The sequence below is a fragment of the Chrysemys picta genome, chromosome 1, assembly GCF_011386835.1.
Source record: "Chrysemys picta bellii isolate R12L10 chromosome 1, ASM1138683v2, whole genome shotgun sequence".
Classification (NCBI taxonomy): domain Eukaryota; kingdom Metazoa; phylum Chordata; order Testudines; family Emydidae; genus Chrysemys; species Chrysemys picta.
In genome coordinates, this window is record NC_088791.1 from 246,301,888 (window position 1) to 246,329,651 (window position 27,764).

Genomic DNA, 27,764 nt, shown 5'->3' on the forward strand with positions numbered 1-27,764 from the left:
CGATCCAAAAGCATTAGCCAGGTCAAGCCATGCTATGGCACATTGCCTCTGTGCTCTCCTGGCCATGTGGGTGGCAGTCTGAAGGATAAAGTTGTGTTTGTAGCAGCCTTTGCACGACATGAAGCCTTTCTGGATGGAGCTGATGGCTCCTCCATTCACTGACCAGTCTGTGATCCTATCCATGAGGCAGCTGGCATACAGTTTGTACATGGTGGAGCAGAGAGAGATGGGTCTCCAGCTGCTGGGGTCATCTCGCTCGCCTTTCTTGTAGATGAGCACCGTCACAGACTTCTTCCAGGAGCAGGGAGTACAGCAGAACTGTTTGCATTTGTTGAAAAGTGCAGTTAATAACAGGCAGCCGGGGTCTTATTTTTTCAGGAAGTTGTAGCGAATGCCATCTTTTCCTGGGGCTGTGGTTTTGGTCTTTTTAAGTCTGGTCTCTACTTCCCATGATGTAAAGTCTTGTTCCAGGTCCCCAGCACAGTCAACGCGGGGTAGAGGATGAAGGCACCCTGGACGCTGTGTGTCATTCTGAACTACTTAGTCAAACACACCCTTGAAGTATGAGAATAGGCTCTCAGATGGGATTGCGCAGTAAGATGAGAGCCTGTTGAGGATCTCTCTCATAGCCTTAAAGTGGTTTGACCGGTAGAGCTTCTGGATCCTGGAAGCTGCTGCTGGGTCATAGCAGTGACTGATGTGCCTTCTCCTGGCTTCTCCTGTGGTGGCGGCTGTTATGTCTCCACGCAGGAGATCTGTGCACAGTCGGTGTGTTCTCCTGAGTTCCATTGCTCCCAGATATGATTGCTGCAGACAGGTCTTTAGAGAGTCTGTCTACAAGGAGGTCAAAGTCATTGAAGGAGGCTGTCCTCACCAATTCCTCTATACAAGCGGCTTTCCATGGTGTGGCAGCCCTCGCTGAAGGCTGCTGCTCCATCTTATAATAATATGGAGATATACCTGTCTCATAGAACTGGATGGCCTTGAAAGGTCATCAAGTCCAGTCCCCTGCCTTCACTAGCAGGACCAATTTTTTTCCCCCAGATCCCTAAATGGCCCCCTCAAGGATTTTGCTCATAACCCTGGGTTTAGAGGCCAATGCTCAAACCACCGAGCTATCCCTTCCCCTTCACAGGCTCAGGCTAGAAAACTGCTGTGGGATTAGCTTGTTGCCTATTTTCCGCCCTGTGTTGAGTACTCCGTTCGGCTGGATCTTGAGGTGTCTTCCCTTACAGATTTTAGGGCAGCACTTGTCCTTTTAGGAAGGACAGTTTTGGAGGCAGCGGTACTGGCCCTTTTAGGGATGAGATCTTGCTTGGGAGTTTCTGGAGTGATGCTGGTTATTCTGTGGGTGAGTTCTGATTGGGGGGTGGGTCTTTGATGTAGTGTAAGACTTTCTGGAGGCAAGGTCCTGTTGGGTGTTCTTGGAGGCCGTGCTGGTCCGCCTAGGGGTGATATCCCATTGCGTGTTCCTAGCAGCAGAGATAGCTCCTCCACTGGCTGGGTCTCGCTGGGTAGCCTGTGCGGTGACGCTAACTCTTCCAAGGACAGGGTCCTGTGAAGTTACCTGGTGGGTGAGGGGCGCTGACCCTTCTGATGACAGCATCATGCTGGACATTCTGTGAGGAAGCACTAAGCCATCTGGAGATGGCGTTGCCTTGTGTAAACTGCAAGGGAGCGCCAATCCTACTCTTGATGTGGTCCAGTTTAGGGATTTTTGAGGCGGTGCTTACTCTTTCAATGGTAGTATTGTGTTGGGTGGTCCCAGGAACAGGGGTTGTCCTTCCCTCAGTAGATTGTTGGACCACCTTTTTATGCTGTGGCTCTGGGGGAGTTGGCTGGAATGCAGTAACCGGAGTATGTGGGCAGTCAGAAGCCGGAGCTGGAGCATGTTGTGTTTCTGCATTTGGAGCAGAGATGGGGTGTCAGCAACATAGACTGGTAGAATTCGACTCTTCTGGTGCGAGATATCCTTTGCAGGTGACTTGATGCGACTTACATTTCGTCTGCATCTCAAAAGGCAGATTGCAGAGGGCACATCGAAAGGTGATCTACTTGCAATGGATTCTCTTCAGGTGTCTGCTGAGACCACCAATGTACTGGAATCCTCAGACCGGATAGCAGAAGGGGCAGAGGAGGATGTCCATAGTGAGGGGATACTGGAGATAGATGCAATCATTCTCCCTTTCTTCTCCCCCTGTTGGCTGGGCTTCAGCAGTATCAGTGGACTCACTGGATGGTTCTTCTCGATCTGGGAAAGCAGTATGGAGAGGTTCGGCTGGGTAGGTGTCTAGTGAGGTGTTGAGGTCCCACTGGGTGGTTTCTGAAGAAAGGCTGGGCAGTAGAAGAGATGGAAGAAGGTCTCCTTGTAGCATCCTTCCCCTGAAGGGTGGATGAGTTGATGTTTGTCCTGGCTGTAATGTCCCAGAAGGCTGTCTTTGAGGTGCAAGATCTCCCTGCAGCAGCAACTCCATGGGTTTTCTTCGGGGAAGCGCTGCTTGTCCCCTCCCAAGCTGGGAGGGGTTGCAAGTGCTTTGAAGGGTAGGATTAAAATTCAAAAAGATCTAGACAAACTGGAGAAATGGTCTGAAGTAAATAGGATAAAATTCAATAAGGACAAATGCAAAGTATTCCACTTAGAAAGGAACAATCAGTTGCACACATACAAAATGGGAAATGACTGCCTAGGAAGGAGTACTGTGGAAAGGGATTTGGGGATCATAGTGGACCACAAGCTAAATATGAGTCAACAGAGTAACGCTGTTGCAAAAAAAGCGAACATTCTTCTGGGATGCATTAGCAGGAGTGTTGTAAGCAAGATACAAGAAGTAATTCTTCTGCTCTACTCCATGCTGATTAGGCCTCAAGTGGAGTATTGTGTCCAGTTCTGGGTGCCACATTTCAGGAAGGATGTGGACAAATTGGAGAGAGTCCAGAGAAGAGTGACAAAAATGATTAAAGGTCTAGAAAACATGACCTATGAGGGAAGATTGAAAAAATTAGGTTTGTTTAGTCTAGAAAAGAGAAGACTGAGAGGGGATATTCATGATAACAGTTTTCAAGTATGTAAAAGGTTGTTACAAGGAGGAGGAGGAAAAATTGTTTTTCTTAACCTCTGACTATAGGACAAGAAGCAATTGGCTTAAATTGCAGCAAGGGAGGTTTAGGCTGGAAATTAGGAAGAACTTCCTAACTGTCAGAGTGGTTAAGCACAGGAATAAATTGCCTAGGGAGGTTGTGGAATCTCCATCCTTGGAGATTTTTAAGAGCAGGTTAGACAAACACCTGTCAGGGATGGTCTAGATAATACTTAGTCCTGCCACGAGTGCAGGAGACTGAACTAGATGACCTCTTGAGGTCCCTTCCAGTTCTAAGATTCTATGATTCTATTCTTTCTAGAGCTAACCCTTTCCTTGTAATTTACCAAATTGGCAATACAAACAGGTATTCATGATAAAATGACAAACTCTCATGGTCTCATGGATTATAACAGATACCAAGCAACTCCCTTACACATAGAGAACATTTACAAATATAAATTGTATTCTCACAGACATACACACTAATCTAGGGTCAGATTCTGCCACACTTAAGTTGTGTAGCACCTTATTCTGCAAATAGCTCCACTGATTTCAATGCTGAGTAAGGAAGGCAGAATATGGCCTTTAGTTTTCCTTATTTAAGGGAATATAGGGAATGTTTTGCCCTATTTTCATGTGAAGCTCACATACTTCAGTTCTTTGCATGTCCTTTACCATGCACAGTCTGGTTATTTATGAGGTTTGGTTTACTTTAACTCTTTGTTGCATGTGAGAATTGACACTTGCCAGTTACACCTCGGAGGCATGTGCGTTCTAGACAGATTATTTCTATATACTCACCTGCATACTAAAAACTCAAGAACAATGCAGTTTCTAAAGTGATCTGAAAGCATGTAGAGGAAATAAACATGGACCTGTAGTAACAATATTTTGAAGTTTAGTGTAACAAGTTATGTGGGTGTTACAGACCTATTTATGCTGTTCAATGCAAATTGAATCTCACCATGATATTCTCTCTCACATGGGATGTCTGTTACTACATAAGTACGGCGCAACTTCTTTGTTATGAAATGCTCTGTGTGGAACATAGTAACTTTTATATATTTGATGTTTTATTGAAGAGGGAAGACGCATAGTAGTATATTTCCCCATGTTTTAACATTTCATTTGATGTGAGAAGTTATGGAATGTTGTGAGTTCTGCACATTTTTTTCTAAAGAAAAAGCAGGAAAATTGAAAACACAGGGCCAGATCCTCAGCTGGTTTGAAATGAAATGTTAAAATCAATGGGCCTTAATTCTTTGGGACCAGAAAATTCTGATTTCCTGATGAAATATGCTAATACATTTTTGCAGAGATGCCCCGTATTGAGAGTCAGGAATTCCTGGTATCAGTGGTTTAACTAGGTCTGGATTTATACAAATTCCAAATATTGATTCAGAGAGCCGTCTGTCACAGAACAAATACTATTTGTCTCATTCAGGTCTTCTTTTCATGTTAAACATAGGTTCAACTAAAATGTAGCTAGATAGCAAGTTGACTTAGGGCCCAATCCTATTCTTAGCAAAGTAAAAGGCAAAACGCCATTTCACTGTAGTGGTTCTGGAACAGATCCATAACTGAATGCTTTTTACACATGAAAGTCACTTTACTGAATGTAGTTGCTGCATTCCAATATTAAAGGAGGCTTTAACGTGTATCTGAATCAACATTGAAATTGTCCATTGAACCAAGAAGTGGGGAAAATCACAGCTGTATTGCCATTGCAGTGTAAAATTTGGGAGTTTTTACTTGTTTCCTGAAGTAAAATAGATAATCACTATAACTGAATTTCTAACATCCTAAAAGACATTATCTGAGCTCTAAAGATGTCCTCTGAGTACAAATGAGCAGTTCAATATATATATTTAAAATTATATTGAGTGAAATTCAGATCTGGCTTCAATGGAGCTACCACTACTGACACCTGAGATGTATGTGAGCTTCACATGAAAATAGGGCAAAACATTCCCTATATTCCCTTAAATAAGGAAAACTAAAGGCCATATTTTGCCTTCCTTACATCTGACTTTTCCCTGAGATGTAGACAGAAACATAAATCACATCCAGTCAAATGATTGGAAATAACATGAGATATAAAACACAGGAAACACTTTTCAAAATCTAAAACAGATCGTATGGTGCCTGTTACTCTAGAATAACAGGACTGATCCTGCAGTCCTTCCACCAGCAAAACTCCTATTGACTTCTATGTGTGGAACACCTGTGTGAATGGGCCTATGTACAGTGAGTATATACTCATGTAGGATATGTTTTAGTACATTTGGCATTAAGCTAAAGATTACTCCAGGAATCAATCAATTCCAGAGAAGTTTTTCAAAGCAACATTTTTCAGTTTTTCCATCCTGTATATTCAGCCCAGAGAGATAATGACAGAGGTGGAGCAGGAAAACTGCTTATATACATATTAAAAAGAATATTATAAAGAAAACAGGGATCAACTGTTAGCAGGAAGTAATTGTGATTACTTTAATAACTAGGTTACATATATAAAAAAACCCTTTAGAACTCTAAGACATGTTGGGCAATGGAACAAGGTGCCAGGGAGTGGCCAGAGGCTTACCAGCCTGAAGAGGTTGAAGAAGGCTAAAATTGACACAGGTATGTGACCCTGGAGAGGTACCAAATGATTCAGTGACTGAAAATGTTCAGCACAAAACCTCCTGGTTATACAAAGACTCACGAGGCCCCCAAAACAGGGAAACCAGCATTGGGAGAGGCAGGGCATGGACAAATCATGCCTACCATGGAGCACAACTATGTAGCAGCTGCCACACTCGATTCACAGAGGGTTTTTTTTTTTTAAAGGAGCAACAGGTGTATCGCCAGGTCACCAGCTGTGTAGATAATTGGCCAAAACACACATGTAGGTATGTACAGAGGGCTGAAGATGCTAATATAGTCCTTGGGTTGGACTAAGGCTTCTGTTTCTCAATCCCCAGTGTAGCTGCTCTGCACAGAGTTTGTTTATTCAGGCAGCATGCAGGGGCCAAGATCTGGCCCAGAGGCCTAAATTCAATGCCGTTCAATAGCCACATATCTAACTTGCAACATTTACATTACCTCTATATTATACAAAATCCTGCTTTCTGAAGGCTGCAGATCTGTGTTTGTGGATCTGCCTGATGTGGCGTTTTTGTGTCAGTATCGCTATAAAAAACGGGCCTGATCCTCCTCACTCAGAGGAAATAACCATTGAGGTGAACAACATTTTTGTATGAATAAGGAATAAAGAGAGCGAGACAGCTTGACATACACACTCAGACTTCTATTTACATATCACTGTGTCCACCAGGGGCCTAGTTTAAACTGAGCAATTTTGAACTGGCTTCCCAACAGGTGGTAGTCAATTATTTTTTGTCAAGGTCCAAATTTCTTGGTCAAGGTAAAATCAAGATCCAGAGAAAATAATTAAAAAATAACAATAATGATAATAATTAGTAAATAAAAAGATTTTGAGGTCCATTTAAAAATGTCTGGTGGTCTGGATTTGGCCTGTGGTCCGCCTGTTGGCTACCCCGACACAGAAAATAAGCATTATACATGCATATCTCCACCAGTGATGACAGGTAGTTCCCAGAGAAGAATGCATGCTTTTAGCCATGGAAGGTCCCACGTGTTTAGAGATACAATATTTTTCTGTGTAGAAGTTTGTTTCATTTCCATGACGCCAACTCAGAGTATTAGGACTCCCCCCAAATTTGAAAGACACTGTTTGAAAAATCTGTTTTTGTTAATATTGTCCTTTGATTAATTACAATTCTAGTTAAAAAGGGTCCAATAAACACTCTCCTTTATAAATTGCAGCAAGGCTTGCTGCTGCTGCTATCAGTGTTGCATCATTTGTTTTAAAGCTTCTTCAGTCTCCCCACTTTGTACAAAAGGTGACCAGAAATCCTGCTTCTCATACCATTTCTAAATAGACAGTGTTCCCACCCTTCTTTGGGTCCAGATCCTCTAGGAGTAAAGGCAAAGACAACAGTAGCTTTAAAGTTGGTCTAGTCTCTGTGTAAGTTAGATGAGCCTAACACCCAGCCAGACACAGATCCGAAAGGACGTTCTGGCAGCTGGGAATTACCAAGGCTCTAGGACACCCAAGACACATCCCTGCACTGTGTGCCTGGCTCGAGAGCAGATGTGTGTTCACTGTAGCAGCTACACCACCTAGAGACTCCCTTGGAAGGGGAAACCTCAGGGAGATGGACCTGGCAGCTGTACAGTTGCTTGCTTGAGGCTTCTGGAGGGGCACAGAGTAGTCAGAGAAGGACCAAAGAGCTGGACCACTGTACTTAGCCCAAGCTTACCCCTCCTTAGATTGGCTTTACTGATAACTCAAATAACAAAAATACAAACTCAACTGAAGCTTCCTTTCTAGCCATGTCTGTTCCTAGGGTTTCCCTGCAGAGAACTCTCTATCCCAGACTGTTTTAGTTGTTGAGAAGCCTCCAGTATCCCGTTAGCCCTTTTTCTAGCACAGCTCACTTACCCTTCTGCACTGGCTCAGCTGCGCTGCTGGGTGCATTGGGGTAGGGAGGGGGGGCAGAGCCAGAGCTCCATCCACTCCTTGCCCACTTACATGGGAGGGAGAGCTGCTGCCTGACAGCACCTGCTCTCTCCTCCCATGCAGGGGCCGACAAGGCAGGTAACCTACACAAGGGAGTAAAAAGGGCTCCTTACATCTCCTTAACTCCTCTCTGCAGCCATGCAGCCAGGCTCATGACAGGACCCCTAAATATCTGGATAGTAAGAGTGGGCCTGGGAAATCAGTATTTTGAGAGCAGAACCATGAATTTGTCATTCTTACTATAGCTCCTGTCCTGATGGTTTGTAGCAGATGCCCACTGGTATGGCTTTGTTTTTCATTTCTCCTATCAGTCCCAAAATACTTTCTCATCACACTCTTCCTTCTCAGATGATATCGCAGTAGCAATGTGAATGCTTTTGACATAAGGCGGTGGTTTTGGTCAGGTTATTTCTCTTTTTGCAGATGAAGTTTGTACCCACGTAATGCATCCACAATTCAGTTATGGGCACAAGCCCCATTACTTGTGTCATGTGCATTTGCAATCAGCAAGGGGCAAGTAATCAGATATACATCCACAATTCATTTTGTGGAGATACATTTGGAAAATGTACTTGCACCCACAAAATAGCAAGCTACGCCCCAGCTCAGCAGAAAATCTATTCCATACTACCTCCTTCTCCTTCCTCATCCTTTTCTATATACTCCTAGAGAGAGCAGATTTCTACTCACCTGTACTGACATTCCAGTTATGAAATGTATCCCAGCAGGAGTCAGTAACTGCTAGGAAGTTTTGCTGTCCAGTTTTCAGTAGCAATCTAGCTCTCCTTGCTTATTTCTTATGCTTGTGTTTTTGTATAGTTATGTTAGTATATTAATAGTGCTTCTCTTACCCTTCATCTTCTGATGCAAATGAATTCCATTTTACATTTTATTTTTGATTGCTGGAAATACATGCCAAATTATTTAAGTGAAAGCTCCCCTCTCTTCATTTTTGCTCAAATATATAGGACAGATTTACTTGTGGGATGTGTTCTGTGGTTTTCATGTTCTGTATTTAGTAAGATACTTTAATGATGTGTCATGGCAGAAACCGTATGACATTAAATGGCACACTGAAAAAGCCATTAATTTGACAGGGTTTTGGGGAAGGTTGTTGAGGTATGTTCTTGCAGGGGGAGGGAGCTTTGCTGCTGCTTTCATTTATTGGCTAGCTGAGTTAATGTGCTACCTATATATGATTTTTTAATTTTGCTGTTTAGGCTGAATTAACATGCTATCTGTAATGAGTATGTGATGCTGCGGTGTGGACATCATGGTTTAATTAGTTGTTAAGATTCCTAGAGCTTCTGGAATGGGCATTTTAATTGTTGTTTAAAATTTGGTAAATCAATATGCTTGGATTGATCAGACATTCATGCTTGGACCCAAAGGTAGTCCAAGAAAATCTTCTCTGTAAAACCTGCTTTGTGTCTCTTCTTGAGACCATGAAGTCATCAGTGATTCGACTGAATCTTCCCTCTCTTGTGTCATTTATTCTCACAGGGATGTGATTACTGGGAATTCCTCAGTATCTTGCAGGGTATTTTTCAGTCTTTTTAGGGTAACCTTTGTTTTAGGTCTCAGAAAGCTGCAGATTACCCATATCCTTTCATCTGCATCTGAGGTGTGTATAGTGAAACCTAAAGAACAAATGCCAAACACTAGAATCTATGCTGAGAGACAACCACACCTCGTTTCATTTATGACTTCAACAAACAGGTAATAGGTAAAATCCTGGCCCTAGTGAAGTCAGTGGGAGTTTTGCCAGTGACTTCAATGAGGCCTGGATTTCACCTATTGTCTAAAATACAATGTGTCATCTAGCTTCTTTTGTTCACTTTGTTCTTAATCTTTTCCCCAGTGGATACCTAATGAACACATACAAGAGGGAGAAATTATATGAGGGTAGAATTTTCAGAACCAGCGTCTGACTGACTGAATGCACCAGCAAAACTGTATGTTTCCTCATTTCACACATGCAAAAAGTCATTTGTGCACTAATACGTGGCTGGGTCCTCAACAATCTAATTTGCAGGCACCAGTGTAGGTTTTGTGCATGGCCCCTTTTGTCAATGCAGTCAGTGAGGCATGAAGATAGGTTTATAAAATTAAGGCCAGCTTGAGGTTGCCTGAAAATGTCACCCCTGTGTCCGTGTCACCTAAATGCTTTATGGAAGAGTTACATATAATTTAAAAAATTAAGGTTAGTCAGTGTAAACATGTCTTTCATAAATATTTAATCTGATGTAAGAGGGTACAAAAGATACTATAACCAAGGGTAAGTTATATACATACAAAGAAGCAGAGAACCATGGAATTGTTTATAAAGAGGCATTCTAAAGGGACATTGGAGAGCAGGTTCACCTCTCTAAACTGGCCACCTAGATCATCCAGTTCAGGATACCAGTTTCATGATGGGAGGGGATCAAGGTGTAAAGGAGAAGAAAAAGCCCTTAGACAGGTAGGTAGAGAAATCTAATAATTCCTTTTGTACTAAGGAGGTTCCTCCAGAAGAAGGGAATGCAGATGCTAGACTCAGACAAGCTGTGGTGACCGGGGATTCACTCATTAGAAAAAAACAACAATTGCTGTCTTCATGGTGATCATGAAAACTGGTCAGTGACTTGTCTACTGATCATGAAGATGGTAGAGCTCATGAAATACGAAGATTTATAGACAGACTTCTTGTGAGTGCTGGGAAGGAGTCTGTGGCCATGGTACATACTCATACTAATGATACAGAGAGTTGAAAAAGAGAGCATTTGGAAGCTACATTTAGATTACTAGAAAAAAGGTTTAAGTCCAGGGCCTCTATGGTAGCTTTATCTGCAAGTTCCATGCACAGGCCCAGATAGACAGAGAAATTCAAGGTCTCAATGTGTGGGTGAGTAGATGGTGCAAAGAGGAAAAGGTTAAATTTATCGGGCACTGGGAATCTTCAACACAAAGGGAGTATCTATACAGTAAGGATCAACTTCATCTTAACTATTGTGGAACCAGATTGCTGGGACTAAAAATGGACAATATTTTGGGTGATTATTTAAACTAGGAGCTGGAAGAAAGTTAACTAGGGGTGAGAATTTCTCAGACCAAACTAAGACATCTGCTGGGGATTAGGTGATACAAAGGTAGCTCTGTACTTAGTAGTAAAGTATAAGCAGGACCGGCTCCAGGCACCAGCTGAGCAAGCTGGTGCTTGGGGCGGCAGATTGTTGGAGGCGGCATTCTGCCCAATCCTAGGGTGGCACGGACGCTTTTTTTTTTTGTTCTTGTTCCGCTCCGGCTGCCCTGTAGGGGGCGGCAGCGCAGAGAACCAGAGTGCCCTGCAGGGCAGTCCTCTTCCTTCCCTTCCCGCCGACTGGAGCGGAGCCCTCGCGGCAGGCGGCAGGAGGCGGCGCAGCGGGAGGGGCCGCGTGGCAGCGCCCCTGCTGTAGCCCTGGCCGCCCCCTTCTCTCTCTCTCCCGCCCGCTCCCCTCCCCCCCCCCAGCCGGTCCCCTTGCACCCGTGCTCCGGCCGCGCCGCAGGTTTTTTTTTTGCTTTGCCATTCTGTCCTCCCCGTTTTTTTTTTTTTTTTGTGCTTGGGGCGGCCAAAAAGCCAGAGGCAGCCCTGAGTATAAGACAGAAACTACAACTGAAAACTGAAGGGAGAGACAGACTGAGATCACCAGGTGACATTTGAGAAAAATAATGGTTTCAAATAAAGTAGTTAAATATCAAAAGTCAAAAATAAATAATAAATGTCTGTCCATATCTTTACAAGAAACTTAAAAAGAAAAAGGTGATCTGAAATAGAATCATAGACTATCAGGGCCGGAAGGGACCTCAGGAGGTCATCTGGTCTATCCCCCATCTCAAAGCAGGACCCATCCCCAGACAGATTTTTACCCCAGTTCCCTAAATGGCCCCCTCAAGGATTGAGCTCACAACCCTGGGTTTAGCAGGCCAATGCTCAAACCACTGAGCTATCTCTCCCCATCTGGCATTAAAAGAGAACCTTGATGTAATAGGCCTTATTGAAGTATGACAGATCAATGGCATACTGTTTCACCTGGGTATAAATTATATAGAAAGAACAGATTATGTAACAGGTGTGGGAATTGCATCATATCTGAAGCAAATCCATAGAATCTACTGAGGTAAAATTTTCAAGTCAAAAGGATCCTGTGGTAGAAGCTGTATGAACACAAATCCCAAGTCAGAAGACTACAGATACAGTATAAGGGTTATACTACTGGCCTTGGTATCAGGAAAAAGATGTTGGGTGAAATCCTGGTTCCTGAAGTCAATGGGGGTTGTGCCGTTGACCTTGATGGGGCCAGGATTTCACCCATTGAGTTTGATGGGGAAGGGAGATTAAAGATTGTTGAGAGAGATCTGAGATTAGATCTAAATCTAATAAAGTAGTAATAGTGCTTGACTTCAGCTACTCACATATACACTGGAAGCATGCCAAGTTGGCACAAGGTTTAGAGAAGTAATTTCTTGACAACTGAATTTCTTGGAAAAGCTAGTTGAAGAGCACAAAAGAGGTGAAGCCATTCTTGAACTTAGTCCTATTGGGCCAAAAAGTAATTATAGTTGAACTCTTCAGTAAGAGTGACCACAATACACTTAAGTCCAACATCTTTAGGGGAGGGATCATATCAGAAGTTAACACTTAGGAAAATAGAATTTTTTAAAAAATTGCTGAATTTGCTCTAAATGCCAAATGCTATTTGTTTCTGATGATGAGATGTTCTGCTTCATAAGGGCTCATTTGAATTTCGGTTTTGTTCTTAGAGAGACATTTTTAAACAGACCTGCCATGAACTGACAATACAGTGAAGACATAGAATGAGAAAAGTGAGGTTATTTTATAATAGAGTGCATTTGATTGTACCCTATCTAGTATAGTGGGGCTCTGATCAGGTGGGCTTTCAGGTGCTTCCACAATATAGTTGTTAAAGAATAATAATTAATTTTTAATCTGTGTTGGTCTAGCAGAAAAACTCAAAATGCCCAGAAACAGCAGAACCATTCAAGCAGGGCTCAGATTCTACTGATACATGGCGGTATGAACTCAGATGCCCAGTGATGATAATTTAAATGTCAACATTGTTAGCTACTTCACTGCTCACCAAAACATGTAAGAAAGGAGCAGAAGGATCATATTAGGAAGATCTACACAATCTACTGTGAGTGACAGCACATTTTGGCACCATGGGAAAGTGAGCTTGGGAGGGTATTGTCTTTTTGCCCCCGTAAAGAAGGAGCCAAACCCAAGAAGCCTAAAAGAGCCCATCTGAGCCCCTCCATGGGAAAGCCAAGCTCAAGACACCCTGCAGGGTTTACCAGCCACACTAAGGGGAAGTCAAACCTGAGGAGCCCAGAAAAGTCTATGCTGTATTGGACCCCAGTGATGGGGAGCCAGGCCCTAGGGAGCCCAGAGGGTATGCCTGATTATATTTTGAACATGTGCACAATCTACTCTAATCATGTCAGGCAGCTCATCTAAGTCTAGGAAAAGACCAGGTTGGTCTTTGGAAGTAGCGTAATGGTTCTGAAATCAAGTAACTTTTATTCCAAAATAGAATGTCCAAATGGGGATTTTTACCAGTATAACTATAGCAGAATAATTATCCCAGTATAGCCATACCAGGAAATTTCACCATGTAGATAAACCATTAGACAATACAGTGGTACAAAAGGAATCACCAAGGAAAATATCCAATAGGATAAACAAGGTGATTGGAGATCAGGGGTGCTGGATTCTGTTGCCCCTGTTCCACTGACTCATTATGTGACATTAGACAATTTACTTAGGTGCCTTGAGCCTCAGTTTTCCCATCTGTAAAATGGGAATGATACTTAGCCAAATGCTTTTAGCTCCTTGGATGAAAGATGGTGTATCAATTAGTACAAAATATTACTAACTAACACAATAATTTGTAAAGGGAAACAAGACTTCTCCCTTAAAATAAACAACTGGAACAACATCAAAAAGACACAAACACATCCCATAACACACCACAAAGTAAATCAGGAACTCCTGAGCTTTGCATGGAAGGCTGCCATGGAGGGGCTTTCATGTGTAGTAGCATCCCTGAGTTGCGAGCCTCTTAACAAAGCAGGCTCTGCCTTCTGTTCCCTAAAGACTGTGATAGGGGATGGTCAGGAGGTCCAGCCTCACCCACCTCAAGGACTGTCACAGGAATTGAGGGTGTAGACTGTCCCTCAGTCAGATGGGCTCAGCATTACTGAAGGCATGTTATATTGAAAGTAAAATCAAAGAAACCTTTTAAAAGTTCAAAGAAGTGAGACCATGGACTGCACTAGCTAGACAACGGCCAGCCAGTGGTGAGAGCATGAGCTTCCCCAGAACTGCCAAGGGAAAGCCCAGGGGCAGGGATGTTGCTGTGTCCTTCTCCAGCTGGAGTCCATGGGTTTGAAGAGGCTTCAGATATGGGGACAGCTGCTTTTATGGGGAGATTCACCCTTCTGGGCATACAGATAAAGTTTGCACTGCTGCCCTACCTGGGATTTCTGTTAGGGGGTAGTAGATTTAAGCTGCAGTTTTTATTAGTAATAATAGTAGTAGCAGTAAATTTATAGAATGATAGCACAAAAGGGGACTGTACAAACATAGTTAAGAACAGCAGCTGTGGGTTTGTGGGCATTATGGCAGAGAATAGTCTTAAGGAGGGATTTGAAGGGAGATAAGACGGTGGCTGTATAGTTTATGCCAGGGAGTTTTCCCTCCATGCAGCAGGAATGACTGTTGGGGGTTTATGCTGATTAATCATTTCCCTGCTTCCTTTTTCATTCCCCCTCTTCAACCAGTGCTTCCCACTTTTGGAGCCGCGTCAGCTGGCTGTGGGCCCCTGGCACAGTGAAGTAGGCCAGCTCTTTCTATCTTTGCAACACCCTCTCCAGGCAGATGTTCGAGACACCGCATTGTAGTAATCTAGGCTGAATGGAGCAAAGGTATCTACCCTCATGGCACAGTCTGAATACAGAAGCAAAATTTGAAACTTCCAAACATTTCAGAGATGAGTGTGTTCATTCATGGTAAAAAAAATAAAAAAAGACTTCGAAGAGGCAAACCACAAGCTTAGACGTGGTAGTCACTGTATGTCCTGGATCGGAGTGGCCAACCTGAGCCTGAGAAGGAGCCAGAATTTACCAATGTACATTGCCAAAGAACCACAGTAATACGTCAGCAGCCCCCCATCACCTTCCCCACAGCTCCCAGCGCCTCCCACTCACCGGCAGCCCTGCCGCTCAGCGTCTCCACCTCCCTCCCCGCACTTCCTGATCAGCTGTTTTGTGGCATGCATGAGGCTCTGGGGGGAGGGGGAGGAGCGAGGGCAGGGCCTGTGGCAGAGCCAGGGGTTGAACAGTGAGCAAGCCCGGCACAGTGGAAAGTTGGTGCCTGTACCTCCAGCCCTGGTGTCGGTGCCTATACAAGGAGCCGCATATTAACTTCTGAAGAGCTGCATGTGGCTCCAGAGCCACAGGTTGGCCCCCCCTGTCCTAGGTCCTCCAGACATTCCCTTGGTCATCAATAATATCTTCATCCTAGCTAGGTTAACTCTCAGCCTGCTATTCTGTGTTCTCAGCCAGTCAACATGACAGTCAAGAAAGACTAAGCTATAGATCTGGACCTTGTCCGTGTACTGATGCTACCGAGAGCCATGCCATCTAATTAATTCTTACCAGCAGCTTAATATATACTTTGAACAACAGAGATAACAAACCTGACCCTTGCCGATATCCAGATGGGAGATACTTCAGGGACGATGAGTTATTTTTGCAATATTACGACTTCCTCAAATAAATAGAGCAACTCCAGAGTAATAACCACTTCCTCCACTAGTCAGGCAGGGCGTAATTTAGTGTGGTCTTGAACACCAGCTGTGGTCCAGAAAAAAATATTATTGGGCTTGTTATGTAGGGAAAAGAGCATATCACCACAGAATTAGAGGTACATTCAGACCCAGTACACATAGAACTGTAGGAACTACAGTATTGGAAGGGACCTTGAGAGGTTTTCTAGTCCAGTTCCCTACACTCATGGCAGGACTAAGTATTATCTAGATCATCCCTGACAGGTGTTTGTCTAACCTGCTCTTAAAAATTCCAATGATGGAGATTCCACCACTTCCCTAGGCAGTGGTGCAGAGTGATGCAAATTAGACCAATGGGGGAGGCTGATTCCCTAAGGATTATTCCCCATGTGACTGCATTCTGGGGGCTTTAGAAGGGCCATTAGTTCTGGACACTTGTCCAGTTGTTTGCTTTTTGGATTATTATTAAAATATTTTATATGAATCCACTGAGAACTCCAGATAGGCATATTTCCAATTAGTTGAAATAAATAAAACATCTAATTTGCTTTCTATATTATTAATTATTATTAATAATATGTATATCACAACAGTGACTAAAGGACCCAATCAGGATTGGGGTCCCATTGTGCTCAGCACTGTGCAAATACATATGAAGACACATTCCCTATCACAAAGAGCTTACAGTCCAAGAATCTTCCATAAGTCCTACTGAGTAATACAGATTTTCCTGTGAATAGCTGTGTTTCAGGCATTTTCCCCTGCTGCAGTGCATCTCCTCAGCAACACTGGCTAGTGCGAACACATCAAACCTGTCCTCTGCTCTCTACACTGGCTTCCCAGAGAATTTAAAATCAAGTTCAAGGGCTTGGTCCTTATCTTCAAAGTGGCCAGGGCCCAGGATACCTAAAAGATTGTCTAAAGCTCTGGGAAGAAGACCATGATTGACAACTCTTCTTCTCTAACACAATGGAACACTCTACAATGAGAGCAAAGCTTCTCTGTGTGGGAGACAAAACTTTTTCCAAGGCTGATCTAAGAGCATGGAATCTCAATCTCTCTCGTTGGCTCTCTCTAAAGCCCCCACCCCCAAAAGCCAAACACAAAAACCGCACAAGCTACCAAAACAAGACACACCACTGCACAAGATTCTGCCTCTAGGGAGAAGTTGAGAGAACAAACAACACGTGACAGATGTGTAGTGACCTTGCTTTTGGAAAGTGCTCAGACACTACAGTAATCACCGTTGCATACAAACCTACGTAGAATCGAACAGAATAGATGTATTTTTTCTAAATTGAATCTCACATTCTTTTATTTTAATCACTGGCTTTGTATTCTTTCTTTCTTCCTCGATAGTGGAAGTATCATCAGCAGATTTTCCTTATGTGTTGTTTACTTCTTCCAGACATTAAACAAGACCAGATCTAAAAATAATTCTCATGGCTGCCCCGTAGACCTCCCACCACAAACCAATACACAGAGCCCAGCAATGTTACACACCTCACCATCACGCACCACAACATTTGGAGAGAAGTGGCATGTCTCTCAGGGAAGAAAAGGGCATTTTGAACACAGTCTACATTTTGAACCAGGATCATTGCTTTGGCTAAAAGATGCATTCAAGGACCTAAAAGTTGAGGTCTGCCTTTTGACAATGCCTCTAGGCATCATGTGCATTCATGCAGAGAGTATATCCCACTGATGAGATGTGAACTCGGCATGGTAATTACATAAAGCAAGCAAGGCCTCAATTGTGCCTGGTCCTCACAAGTGTGCAGGAGGGTGGGGGGAATGAGAAGGAGGCTGTGAGAAACCTACCCTCTTGGGAGAGTGTAGAGATTGCTCCTTCCTACTGTTACCCAGGGAGACACCCCACCTGAAAGGGGGCAGGGAGAAGGGCATGGCTATGCTTCTTGCACTGGTCCACAAAGCTGGTTGGGCATTCTGGGGGGGATGGTGCAGCATGCACACTCTACCTGCACCTGGGGGAGCTCCGGGAGGGGCTGTGCTTTCTGAGAGGCTATTCGCCCTGAGGCGTCTCTTGAGGTAGAGCCGTGACGAAGCTTTGTACTGGACCAAACTCAGTTCTGAGCTTATCTGGTGAATGCCTGGTATGTAGGTATAAAACCTTCCTCTTTCCTTCAAATCCCATTCCATTATGGCACTTTGATGCTGGTGCATTAGATACACAACACTGTCCAAATACGTGCTTTGGGAGACAGGGCTTCCTGGTAGAGCCGCAGCTTTGTGTGGAAGCTGCTGCTAGCCCCTGAAATGCATGGCCTATTCTACTTTTGCTCATGCTACATGTTGGAATATATTAGGTCAACATCAACTTTTGAGATGCCCCAGCATGCAATGTATTGGTGACAGCAATAGCACCAGTAATCAGCCCCACGGACAGGGTGTTGGCCTATAAGAAAAAGGGACAAGGTCGGTGAGGGATATTTTTTATTGGATCAACTTCTGTCCAGCTTGTCTCTCTCACCAATAGAAGTTGGTCCAATAAAAGATATTGCTTCACCTGGCTTGTCACTCTAATATCTTGGGACTGACAGGGCTACAACACCACTGCATGCGTAAGAAAAAGGTAAGTTAACTTTACTTCAATAGTGAGTGGATCTCTTCAGGTCTCAAAATAAGAAAGAGGGACTGGATGACACAAGGAATTAGTTATGGCACATGGAACCTTCAAATGAATGGGTCACCAGATCAAATCCAGCCCATTTTGGTAGGGATGAAAAGTTATCCTCTGAAGGCTGTTCAGTTGCCAAATGTGAAAGAATTGGTGGTCTCATTTTCAGGGAGATTTTCACATCACACAGGCATCACCGCAACTGTTTAATTATAATCCTTGCTGGATGTCTCAGAGATCCCAAAGACTGAATGGAGATTGAATTATTCTTTGATTCCCAGAAGTGACCCCTCCAGGGTAGTATTGAAGCACATTTGCAAAGCAGTGGGAAGAAGCTTTCACCACTGAGCCTGAGCTATGCCTATTTTGTAGACAAACAAAGGACATCAGCCTCCTAGAACTTCAGGTTGGGGATCTTCTGTAAGCACTTAATTTAAAAAATAAATACAAATGGATTGACAAAGAGATCAGCTCAATATTGAAGAAGGTTGATGTAGCTGTTTATCATAGTGACTAGTGGTGATATGGCCATCTCCGGTCTACTGCATGTTGTGAAGTCTAAATTAAATGAGGAAGTCAAGCAACCCTGGGATCTAAACAGGTAATGTTCTTTGGGTATTGAGTGGATGATATGATTCTTAACCATATCCCTATGGCACGCACTGGAGAAGTGATATTTCAGCAGTGGTATGGACATACATCAAATACTCCATTTTCATTGCAGCTTCATGGAACATGGTAAGTGCTGCTGGGGCATTTTAGCCAAAAAATACACACTGTCTGGAGCACTCAAGGTGATAAAAATGATCTGTTCATTTTAAGAAGTTTCCTATCAGTGAGTTATAAAGAGTTAACATATTTGTAATTACACTACAAAGCACACTAATGAATAAGCCAGCTATGCAAACGTGTAGAAAATTTACCAGCGCAGGAACAAAAATCTACTCACCCCTCTTTTACTCTGATGGTGACTATAATGTGTGTGTGTGGGTCAGGGGGGAGCCATTTTACTCAATTGTGAAAAACAGTTATTCTCTTTGGAAGTAGAATTGTGGAAGGCTGGTATAACTAACCACACAGACACATAATTTATAATGCAGGTAGAGGCAAATCCTGATCCCATTGAAGCCACAGCAGTTTTACCATTAACTTCAGCAGGATTATCATTTGGACCTTAGAGCACTGAACCAATACACTGTATCAACACACACTGCACATACATTTGCTGTATTTGAAGGGTATGTTCACCAAAAATGGCTAGTAACATATTATATAACATTTATATTTGCATGCAATTATCACCAAATCCTGCCTGCTATTTTCATGCCCAGTAGTCCCACTGACCCCTACTTTGTCTTACTCCCGCCTTAATTGTTAATTGCTTTCTCCCTTCCATCTCTCAGCATGTAAGTTGCACTGATTTGCATATATTTTCTGACCAACTTACATCTGAGACTTATGCCTCTGTTTATGTTATTGGTGAAATTGACCAGAGACTTCCAAGGGAGATCCACTCACTGACAGCGGGTCTGAATATGTTTCTTAGATCTGAATGTCTTCACATCAAAAAATTGCATAGTACTGCCAAAGCTGTTGCTGATATACTGCATAAATGTGTAAAGTAAATAACCATAATTATTACAATGATTTCTAGTCTTCGATCCTAATAACTACATTTTGCAGCTAATAAAGTTTCTGAGCATTAATGTGGAAAAAATAAACCTAGCATCCTAAGGGTATGTCTATACTACCCGCCGGATCGGTGGGCAGCGATCGATCCAGCGGGGGTTGATTTATCGCGTCTAGTCTAGACGTGATAAATCGACTCCTGAGCGCTCTCCCGTCGACTCCTGTACTCCACCGACGTGAGACGCGCAGGCAGAGTCGACAGGGGAGTGGCAGCAGTCTACTCACTGCAGTGAAGACACCGCAGTGAGTAGATCTAAGTACATGGACTTCAGCTACGTTATTCACGTAGCTGAAGTTGCGTAACTTAGATTGATCCCCTCCCCCCAGTGTAGACCAGGCCTAACATTCACAAATAAAAAAATGAACCTGGCAAATTCAATATTCTCACTTAAGTCTCATACATTCAACACATGGATAGGTTGTCCAGAGATTACCAGTTACTGAAATGTCATGATTAGTGGCTGAAGGTAGGAGATTGAGAAGGAAATCCCACAAGACAGCTTGAGTCTGAAAGACAGGTTATTTTAGGCCTTTAAGCAGGCCTAAAGCAGGCCTATGTAGAAAGGTAGGAGCTTAATTTGAGTTTCACATACTTCATAGATTAGCCTCATGCTTTGCTTTTGCCTGAAATGCAATCATCAGCTTTCAAAAGTTGTACTTACCAAAAATAGAGTAAATTGCAAAGACACAAATCAGATACAAAACATTAACCTCTGCTCTACAGGGTAAGTAGTTTTTCTGTATTTGCTATTTCAATAGGAATTTGTAGACTGAAAGGCTCTTTAGTTGGGTTAAAATATTCATTGAATTAAATGTTAATATTCTTATTTATCCAATTATAGAAACTAATTATGACAAATTGTAGAAACTATTTATTGTTGTAGCAAATTACATTAGAAACTATTTCTAATATCCAACTGAAGATTTACAAAGACCAAAATATCTGATTGATGTAATTCAAGGATTGGAAATATTAATCTTAATTCCATTTCAAGTGACCTTCAAAAAGTAGTTGGCAGAATTTTACACTTATGTATTCTGTCCTCTGAGAAGTAAATACTGTGGATGAGAAATCAATATACAAATCTGCAAAATAGATGCCACTTAGGAAAGGAGAATACTATATGGAATAAGGAGAAGATGTAGTAACTGTCACTATATTATGAAAACAGTTAATCTACTGTAGCCATGAACCTGTAATACTTGATAATTCTCAATAATAATAATTATAATTAGTAATTTAGGCCCTGATCCAGCAAACCATGTACAAAGGAGCTTAGCTTTCAAAATCTGAGTAGTCTCATTGAAGACTATGTCTGCACTACCGCAGTAAGTCGACCTAAGTTACGCTACTCCAGCTATGTGAATAACGTAGCTGGAGTCGATGTAGCGTAGGTTGACTTACTGCAGTGTCTACACCACACTGGGTCAATGGGAGATGCTCTCCCATCGACTTACCTTATTCCTCTCATTCCCAGTGGAGTACTGAAGTCGACCGGAGAGCGCTCTGCTGTCGATTTAGCAGGTCTTCACTAGACCGGCTAATTTGACCCCCCAATGCATCGATCACAGCAGCATCGATCCCGCAGTAGTGTAGACACAGCTGAAGTCAAACTACTCATGGTTAAGTGCTTTGCTGGCTGGCGGTTTAGGGCTAGATTGACTTTACTCCTCTGCCCTGAGTATTGGGTGGCATGTAGGTGCATCACCCCAGGTGGAACTCTAGAAAGATATTGCGACTCAGGTCAAAATTTCCCAAGCTGAGCAAGTTATCATAAAGTGTAAGGGGGGAGAGGGGAACGATGTTTTGTCAGCCCATTTCCTGACTCAGCATACTAGCCTCATGCCCTGCCACCTTTACTATCTGGCATGTAGATGGGGTAGAGCCATTGATCTGCCTGCTCTCCATTCCTACATCTCACCGCCTTCTTTCCTGCTTCCCATTCCCCCACTTCACCCCCTGACTCTCCTGCAGGTGTGGGAGCAGCAGCCCGCTGGAGCCTACTCTTCCCCCTGCACCTGGACTCCTGATTAGGGCAAGCCCTACCTCATCACCATGCAGGGGAGTGGGGTATAGCCTTGCAGCCCCCTTAAGCATCTGTGAGGCCTTGTAAGGCCATGAACTAACTGGGCCCTTGTATAGCACAATACATTTACACAGCACTTTACAACAAGCACATCCGGCTTGCTCTCACTAAAAACAACTGGCGTTAGCATTTTTGAGGGGTCCTACAAAACAGTTTTAGGACACCAATGTTCTGTCCCAGACATAACCTCAGTAATTACACCACTATGCAGAAGGCCAGAGTAAGAATTTGTGGAAATTATAGCAGAAAGAGTCTTGGAAGTTCCTTGAAATTTAACTGATTCACTATTTTTAAAAGGAGTGGGGCAGTTTTGCCACCAACTGCTGCAAGAAAAACAGGGCACTGCTTGCTTGTGTTTGGGCCTGTGCAGACTTGCCATCATCTTAATGTGTTTCAAGGAAGGATTTTTTAAAAACTATTTATTTAGGAAGTATTAACAGGTTTTCAGACCTTTGCCATGTCAATATCAGAAACAAAACAATAATCAGTACAAAAATGAATTTGTTTAAAGAGAAATTGTATAAGGATTATCAGGACTCTATTTAATAGGGTGTTACCATATTACAGAGTGAACATCAGTACATCTATGCCATGTTGTGTCTAGTGATTTTATTATATTGAGTGAAATCTCTGATTACACAGATTTAACAGACCAGGCATGTCTAACAAATTTTAATATTCAAAAACAATTGGACAGGTGTGCTTTTTTGAGTGGGAGGGGCAAGTGAATGTACTCTGTCTGAGTACTGAATAAATAGTAGCCAAATATCTATTTGTCCTCTGTCTATTTTGCTGGGTATGTAATTGCTGCATTAATTTTTCCACAGCAACAACTTCCCATATTTTTTTGAACCATTCCTCTATGGTTGGACTATATTTCTTTTTCCAATGAGAGGTTATTAATAGCTGAGCAGCTACTAGCAGATGAGAGATTAATTCCTCATGTCCGTTTCTCCTAAGAATCCGGTGGAGAATTACTAAAAGATCATTTGGTAATAAATATCCAGGAATCTGTGATAGCTGGTTACATACTGCATCCCCAATATCAAGAGATAATTATAAAGGCATGTGGAAATTTTTGCAGTTAAAATGTTTTAACTGAAAAATGGGGTTTTGTTAAAATGAAAATTGTTGTGGAAAAAATTAGATAAAATTTTGAATTTGAAAAAATGATACACAGATTTCAATTTTGTTGATTTAAAAGAAACCAACCTTTATTTCAAAGTAGTAGGAAAAATTGCAATTTATCTCAGGTTTTTTTTGTTTTTTTTTGTTTTTACTTTTTCTCCATTCTTTGATAGGATAAAGGGAGGGGGGGAAGGAGCTGGTCACAAATTCTTTTTCAATGGAAAATGGCTTTTCAATGGAATAGAATCTTTTGCTAAATAAATAAATAAATTAGTAAATAAAAATAATATAAAAAATCCATTTTAATTGAAAAGTGTTGGGAAAGAAATGAATGAAAATGTTTTCATTTTTTTTCATCCAAATGTTTCATGAAAAAATAATCATTTCCTGACCCAGCCCTTACAATTGCCAGGAAAGATATGAGTCTGGAGGTTACTAGGCCCCTACCTACTGGAGGGCATTGTGTGACTTCAGTGAATTATAGCACATATACAAATAGGAATTACCCTGGGCGCCACTGATACACCTCCTGGTATTTTATATTTTATTTATTTAGTAGGCACTCCATACATATGAATTGGCATGGAGTCGGTAAGCTCCCTGAAATAGAGTGCGGAGGGTACCAGTACAAGTTGGAGATAGTGGATTACACCACGAGTATACAGAGAAGACCCCTTATGGTCCACAAAACAGTCGGCCCTGGTCCCAGAACTAATGAAGGTGTTCGACCGTGTGGGGATCCTGAAAGAGATCATCATTGACCAGGGCACCATTTCATGTCTCAACTACTGAAGTAGCTGCGTGGACTACTAAAAGTGAAGCCACTAAGGACATTGGTGTACCATCCATGGACTGATGGACTAGTTGAAATGCTTTAATAAGACTTTAAAGTTGATGGTGCGGAAGTTCATAGACATGGAACCCTGCAGTGGGACCAGCTACTCCCACCCCTATTGTTTGCCATCCATGAGGTTCCCCAAGAATTGATGGGGTTTTTCTTATTTGAACAGCTGTATGGCAGTTAACCCTGAGGAATAGTGAACCTATTATGAGAAATCAGGAGAGAGCAAGAGTCCAAGGCAGCTGGCACAGTGCAATATGTGGTCTGGCTCCAAGAGAAACTGAAGACCTTGGGTAATTTTGCAAAAGAAAACTCCTGAAGGTGCAAAGGAGACAAGAAAAGATTTCCAGACAGGAAACCGAGTACTACTGTTGTTATACATCACAGAGACCAAATTGATGGCCAGATGGCAGGGCCCTTGGAGGTAATGCAGCACTTGGCCCTATAGACTATGAAATCTGTCAGCCAGGCAAGAGAAAGAATACTAAATTATACCATCTCAAGTTGCTGAAGGAGTGGAAGGATTGGGAAGGATTGTTTGTCACGCTGTTTCCCCCAGAACTAGAAAGATCTTCATTTGGGACACATGGGAGTAGAGAAGTGCAAGGGTAGGGTTGGAAATGATAGTTTTAGCTTGGTATGAATGCTCAAATGGAAGATTTATTTCCACCCCATAAGACAGGTTGGTTCAGGAGGAGACTTGTACCTACACCTAAATTTGGAATGCCTGAATCCAAAGGAAACCAAAAGACATGAGCAATCATTTTATCTGTGCAGATTAGGTGGAAAAACCATCTGAAAGATTAAACCTCTAAATATTTGTTATGAAGTTAATATTTGAATAATGCCGTTTGAAGTTAAGGGACTGTGAAATATTTGGTTAGAGCAAATTTCAATCTATGTTAATGGTCAACTTGGTATGTTTTGTTTTCTTCTATAAAAAGGGAAGTGTAAAATTATTGGGAGTCATTAGATGGTTAGAGATAGCCGTGCAGGTTTTGTTTAACTGACCATATAGGCAGTTAGATTTTGGAGAAATGCTTATTTTCAAGTGTGGTGCATTTCTTTTTAGAATTAAGCACGTCACCTGTAAAGCTGGTTCTTTTTGTCTTTTGTCACTTTGATTGGAATAATTTATCAAGTGCAGCTGCTGCCAACAGAATATACACGGCAAGCAAACAAAAACATTACACTGGTGCCAATACAATACAGAGTTGAGATTATGTAGCATCTTGGAAGCGTGAATGAGAATCTTACATTTTATGTGATCAGAGACAGGAACTCAATGAAGGGAATCCAAAATTGATATCATGTGGTCAGAATGGCAGAAAAGGAAGGTTTTAGCAGAGACATTTTGTGGAACGGGGAGAAGTGAAAAATGAGGAGTCCAGAAGCAAAGGTTAAGGCATTCAAGGTAAGAGAAGACCAAGGTACTGATGAGGTTTTAGAAGGGGGATTGTGAATAAAGATATTGGAGGAAACTGTTGTAGAAGTTTGGAGACAAAAGAGGAGGAAGTATTTATGGGGTTGGGGAAGGTAATTTCAAAACAGAGAACACAAGAATGAGGTTATAGGCAAAGTGCTTGTATCTCTGCTACTGACTCCTGATGACAGTTTCCCCATCTGTAAAACTGAGATAATAATACTTACCTATCTTACAGGGGTGTTGTGAGAATTAATTAGCGAAGGTTTGTGCAGCACTTTGCACATGTAAAGTGTGATATAAGTGCTGTGTATTATTATTAATATGAAGAGAAAGGAGCCAGAGGAGAGCGAGTAAGCTGTTAAATATAAGGAAGAGGGAAGGAAGGAGAGAAGGGGTCATGGAAGACAGCAGGTGATGAGATTAAGGGGACAGTTTGAGAAGTTAGAGGTAGATAGTAGAAGAGAGATTTCAGGATTGGAAACCAAATTGAAGAGGAGAGGGTGAGAGTGGGGTTGTTAGAATGTAAGCCAGGGTATTCTTCTTTCCTAATTTTTGCATAAGTTTTACCTGTTTTACAATACATTGGCTTTTTGCTTCATCAGTCTTTAGCTAGAGCAATTATGCACGTAAAATCAATGCAATCAGTCATACTCTAGCTTCAGATATGTGAATGGAATTCCCATTAAAGTCAGTGGGTTGCTTGTCTGAAGCTGGAACATATAAAAAACCTTGCAATGTGAGTTGTCGATGCGAAAACAAACAACTTACCACTTCGCTGTTGAGTCAGAAAGCTATCGTATTTTCACCAGATTCTCAAAAATAAAAATAAGTGTCCCTTTTGCCTGATTTTTCTAATATGGTAAAGTAGCCTTTATAAGTGAAAACTACCTTTCATCTTAACATATACTTGACTTCCATTTTTTGACAGCAAAATTGTGAAATTTGTCTTGAATTTTGCGCAGAATAACACTGGTCTACAATTTTTGAGAAGTCGTCTGCTTCAGAGATAAAATGTGCTATTTATTATGTATTTTGATGTGCTGAATTCAAATATGACAATTAAAACAACTGATTGGCTACTGTTTCTAAGATATTTAAGTTTTTACATTTTATGTCTATGTATATTGTGTAGATAGTAGAGTTTTAATCATAAATTGTAAACCTAGGTCTTTTCATGTGTTTATGGTTGCTTTACATGATAATATTTCACCTGTCCTGTTTATGTAACACTTTAAAAATCAGCAAAAGGGTTATATAAATAAAATTTATTATGAAACAAAAGGCAAAAAACTATTATGTACATAGTTTAGTCCTATTCAGTGTCTACTCGGCGCTTCTTGGCTTGTCTCTTGTATTCATTAAATGGAGCATCTCTTGTCACTGTCCAGCAATAGTCTGCAAGCATTGATGGGCTCCATTTGCCCGGATAAGGTTCTCCATTGTTGCAATGTCCTGGTGAAATCGCTTGCCGTGCTCGTCGCTCACTGCTCTGCAGTTCGATGGAAAAAAATCTAGATGAGAGTGCAAAAAATGTATCTTTAGTGACATGTTGCAACCAAGGCTTTTGTATGCCTTGAGGAGGTTTTCCATCAACAACCTGTAGTTGTCTGCCTTGTTGTTTCCGAGAAAATTTATTGCCACTAACTGGAAGGCTTTCCATGCCGTCTTTTCCTTGCCACGCAGTGCATGGTCAAATGCATCATCTCGAAGAAGTTCACGAATCTGAGGACCAACAAAGACACCTTCCTTTATCTTAGCTTCACTTAACCTTGGAAATTTTCCACGGAGGTACTTGAAAGCTGCTTGTGTTTTGTCAATGGCCTTGACAAAGTTCTTCATCAGACCCAGCTTGATGTGTAAGGGTGGTAACAAAATCTTCCTTGATTCAACAAGTGGTGGATGCTGAACACTTTTCCTCCCAGGTTCCAATGACTGTCGGAGTGGCCAATCTTTCTTGATGTAGTGGGAATCTCTTGCACGACTATCCCATTCGCAGAGAAAACAGCAGTACTTTGTGTATCCAGTCTGCAGACCAAGCAAGAGAGCAACAACCTTCAAATCGCCACAAAGCTGCCACTGATGTTGGTCATAGTTTATGCACTGCAAAAGTTGTTTCATGTTGTCATAGGTTTCCTTCATATGGACTGCATGACCAACTGGAATTGATGGCAAAACATTGCCATTATGCAGTAAAACAGCTTTAAGACTCGTCTTCGATGAATCAATGAACAGTCTCCACTCATCTGGATCGTGAAGGATGTTGAGGGCTGCCATCACACCATCCATGTTGTTGCAGGCTACAAGATCACCTTCCATGAAGAAGAATGGGACAAGATCCTTTTGACGGTCACGGAACATGGAAACCCTAACATCACCTGCCAGGAGATTCCACTGCTGTAGTCTGGAGCCCAGCAGCTCTGCCTTACTCTTGGGTAGTTCCAAATCCCTGACAAGGTCATTCAGT